General features: G+C 39.7%; 1 long non-coding RNA gene across 1 annotated transcript; it reads right to left on the bottom strand.

Moving 5' to 3' along the window:
• Positions 1 to 553: 553 nt before the first annotated feature.
• On the bottom strand, positions 554 to 3,354 carry LOC117509215. Its single transcript, XR_004560315.1, has 3 exons — positions 1,523 to 3,354; positions 966 to 1,067; positions 554 to 878 (listed from the first exon to the last, which is right to left on the bottom strand). It is a non-coding gene; the product is annotated as an uncharacterized LOC117509215 (long non-coding RNA).
• Between the last annotated feature and the right edge of the window lie 1,465 nt (positions 3,355 to 4,819).

Raw genomic sequence — 4,819 nt, 5'->3', positions numbered from 1 at the left:
TTGTCTAAGTGCCCCACGACTGTGTCTTGCACGTGCACGTGTCTTGCGCTCCCCACTCCCCCCAACACATCGGGCGTGCTGGGGGGGTATGTACAAATCTGATCACATGGGGGCCGGACAGCAAGGTCTGATCGTACACAGCCGTGGCTGTAAAGATCTCTGCTCCTGGACGTCCCACCTGGAGAACACATTCCATGATGGGAAGGACATGAACTTACAACATTCCTCTGTGAGGCGTGTGTCTCTGCCTCCTGTCCTCATGTGGAAATATATAAAACATCATTTGCCTTTGTGCCGGGCTGCAGCGGCCACACACAGCGCACCTCGTCCATCTTCTTGTTGATTTCAGGAATTTTTCCACACTAATTACAGGTCAGCAATGGTAGTGCAGTGGTAACATTTCTGTCTGGTAATCAGAGCTTATGGGTTCAAATCCTGTGAGTGACTTTTTTTTATTTTACCAGGGTTATTTAACCATGGGGTTCTGTGTTTTGTCCCCTTTTATGTATTATTTATATAAACCCAGTGATATTCACTGATTATACAGCTGGTTTTTATTTTATTGTTCTACACATCAGCGGTGTGATGTGGTGCAGCTGCTTGCACTGTGTTCCTGCTCGAAAGACACCGTCATGTGCACAAACCATTGCAGCAGCATCGTGCACGCTTGCCTGTTGGCTTGATGTTTGCGTGATTTGCGCATACGAGCTGTTCCGCCATGACTCGCCCTGAGTTGTACTTATTCATACGATGTGTGAAGGGGCCCTTAGTCTTAGCTTTGTCTTCATACAAGCCACTTTCAAATGAGTCTGAGCAATTGCATGCTGGTGTGTTTCAGTCTTCACCAAATCTCCTTTGCTGATGTAGGCTTCGGCAAACTGAAAAAAAGGCATTCCACATATTTAGATAATATTAGTACAGCTTACTACAAAAATGGTTAGAAGAAACATACTGAAGATGTTTACCACTAAAATGCCACAGCTGTTGCCGTCCTCCTGCTTCTTGTGCCTGAGTGTTCTGGCAGCCCACTTCTCTCCATCACCACAGAGAGTCCGTCTCAAAAATTCCTAATGGTTGTTAAAACAGCAACAAAAAGACGAGGTAAATTATTTTGATATAAAAAACAGGCTGCTGAAGGTCAACCAAAGAACCTGAGATTTACTTAATGAATGATATGCATAGTTATGTGATGTTTTTGCATTTGCCATTTTTATTGATAATATATCGATATAATATTATTATAATATTTTAACAGCTTGAACCACAATGTCAGTACATAGTTATGCTAGATTTCCTCAGTCTTCATAAATGTAAACTAATCCTATTCATGTTGTTATAGTCATCTAACGCCAATATTCTGCTTTAAAGACAGTGTGTTCATGCAAATCTTTACATTTTTAAATTGAAAAGACACTTATTGCTGTATTTTTATGTAAAGACAAAACCTATGTGAGTTTTCTTCGGCGGGGAGGCTCAACTCAACCGGGTGAGGTGTGAAAGACCAGCGTAGAGAGAGACGCACATGTGCAGTTGTGCGACGTAGCAGTTGCACAAGGTAGCTCATCTTGAGGGGTAGTTCATCTCGACGGGACACCAGTCCAAATATGAAAACAGGTAACAGAAAATCTCATGTTACAACACAGAGGGAGTGAACAGGATGTCATTAAGACACTAAATGCATATTTCTATAAGAGCACAGTAATTGGCTGCTATGGTAATGCTGAAAATATTATTTATAAGACCTTTAATAAATAAAATGGAACATTCCTGAAGATTACAGAAAATGACAGAATTGCTTTTAAAAGTTTGTAAATTAAATGTTGGAGTTAGCTGAGGGCCTGTCTCAATATTTAAAGGCCTGCCTGATGAATCAGTGTTTTCATGTGTTTAAATGCATGTTAAAAACACCTAATGAATTAAGCCAAGGGTTCGGGAGCACAATGTTGGATCTTTGCAATTAAGGTTTCTCTTTAGGAGCCATCGCGAAAGATTCACAGCAAGTTGTTATACAAAAATATAAGATGTCTGGGACAGCTGAGATTTTACATCTTTGAGGATGGAGGCCCAAGTGAACACATAGGAATTAATGAACCTTTGTCCAAAAGAATCAACGGAACCTCAGGATCACATCTAAGGAAATTATATGAAGTTGGAAGCAACAGAGAGAAATGTAACATAGTGCTGCTATAAGAGAGTGTTCCATCACTGTGTGTTGAAAAACTGCCCACTGCAGAGAAGCCATGACTAGAAAACAGACTTTAAAAACAGGCATGTAGATTTGCGAGTAACCACCTCTGTCTTGGTATGAAGAATAACAGAAGCACAAAAGACAGGGGAAAGTTTAACTCAGGGACAGATGAAAGGAGGGAGAGAGTGAAGAACACACACAGATGAAACACACAGCTGTCACCACTCTATCAACGTCCCTGACCTCTGACCTTGCTTCCTCATTCTCTCTCTCCCAGCTTGTTTTGGATACACGCTGTCTGTCTGAGTCCTACATGACGCGTCGCGAGTGTGTGAGTGATTGTGAGAACAGGGGTTAGGATGAATGCAAGAACATGAATCAAGTCATCTGTGTCTCTGCTCTGCTTCCTGTGTCTCTCTTTCTCGCTGTGGCTATTTCAAAGCACCAACTCCTTCATGATGAACAAAACCATATAAACACTAATAAAGGATCATTTTGCACCATCACTTCACTGATGGATGTAGTGTTTCAAGCAAATGTTGGACAATAGATTTGTGTTCTATTGGGATAAGTTTTATTTGGCAGATGTACATTGAAAAAATACAGTGGTGTATAAAGCAATCCATTTATATTTATGTACTATACTAAATATAATAAATTATCTGTCCACAATAAAGTATAAAGGGCATTGAGGTGCAAATAAATGAGGATTATTATGCTTGAATGACTATCACGATAATAATAAAATAGCTACAATTTTTATTGTGATAAATGATATTATATATTGTCCCATCCCTAGTATATACCAAGTTGAATATTGAATATTAATAGTAAGTCCCTTCGGCTGCTCCCTTGTTTGCACCACAGCAAATCCAAGGTGGATCTGCATGTTGATTTGGCACAGGTTTTACGCCGGATGCCCTTCCTGACGCAACTCCACATTACATGGAGAAATGTGGCAGGGGTGGGATTTGAACCCAGAACCTTCCGAACTGAAACCAAGCGCATTAACCACTTGGCCACCACCCCTGCCAATGTAGTATTTTGAGTGTGTCTGGAAATGAATGAATGAAAACAATAAATAAATGAACATACAAACAAAATCAATCCTGTGTACAACCCCTGGCAAAAATTATGGAATCACCGGCCTTGGAGGATGTTCATTCAGTTGTTTAATTTTGTAGAAAAAAAGCAGATCACAGACATGACACAAAAGGAGAGCTGTTGCACCAAGTGGACTGACATGAATCATGGCTCCAACACGAGAGATGTCAATTGAAACAAAGGAGAGGATTATCAAACTCTTAAAGAGGGTAAATCATCACGCAATGTTGCAAAAGATGTTGGTTGTTCACAGTCAGCTGTGTCTAAACTCTGGACCAAATACAAACAACAAAGGAAGGTTGTTAAAGGCAAACATACTGGTAGACCAAGGAAGACATCAAAGCGTCAAGACAGAAAACTTAAAGCAATATGTCTCAAAAATCGAAAATGCACAACAAAACAAATGAGGAACAAATGGGAGGAAACTGGAGTCAACGTCTGTGACCGAACTGTAAGAAACCGCCTAAAGGAAATGGGATTTACATACAGAAAAGCTAAACGAAAGCCATCATTAACACCTAAACAGAAAAAAAACAAGGTTACAATGGGCTAAGGAAAAGCAATTGTGGACTGTGGATGACTGGATGAAAGACATATTCAGTGATGAATCTCGAATCTACATTGGGCAAGGTGATGATGCTGGAACTTTTGTTTGGTGCCGTTCCAGTGAGATTTATAAAGATGACTGCTTAAAGAGAACATGTAAATTTCCACAGTCATTGATGATATGGGGCTGCATGTCAGGTAAAGGCACAAGTTTACGTTGATATTTTGGACACTTTTCTTATCCCATCAATTGAAAGGATGTTTGGGGATGATGAAATCATTTTTCAAGATGATAATGCATCTTGCCATAGAGCAAAAACTGTGAAAACATTCCTTGCAAAAAGACACATAGGGTCAATGTCATGGCCTGCAAATAGTCTAGATCTTAATCCAATTGAAAATCTTTGGTGGAAGTTGAAGAAAATGGTCCATGACAAGGCTCCAACCTGCAAAGCTGATCTGGCAACAGCAATCAGAGAAAGTTGGAGCCAGATTGATGAAGATTACTGTTTGTCACTCATTAAGTCCATGCCTCAGAGCCTGCAAGCTGTTATAAAAGCCAGAGGTGGTGCAACAAAATACTAGTGATGTGTTGGAGCATTCTTTTGTTTTTCATGATTCCATAATTTTTTTCCCTCTGCTTGGTCTAAAAAAGTAACCATTACTGACTGCCACAATTTTTTTCCTGATTTCTTATAGTGTTTCTTAAAGCCAGAAAGTTGCCATTTGAAATGACTTTAGTTTTGTGTCATGTCTGTGATCTGCTTTTTTTTCTGCAAAATTTACCAACTGAATGAACATCCTCCGAGACCAGTGATTCCATAATTTTTGCCAGGGGTTGTATTTATGTGTATGTGAGAATACATACTGCTCAGTAAATGCATAGCACAGCCTACATTAACTATAGCAATGATCATTCATTGATAAATTCTTATTTAAGCTTTTCTTGCCGAGTACTTTTCCTGTAACATACAGGCCTTG

Source organism: Thalassophryne amazonica, chromosome 4 (genome assembly GCF_902500255.1).
Source record: "Thalassophryne amazonica chromosome 4, fThaAma1.1, whole genome shotgun sequence".
Taxonomy (NCBI): domain Eukaryota; kingdom Metazoa; phylum Chordata; class Actinopteri; order Batrachoidiformes; family Batrachoididae; genus Thalassophryne; species Thalassophryne amazonica.
Note: the sequence above shows the minus strand (reverse complement) of the source record. Positions and strands in the feature narration are given on the sequence as shown.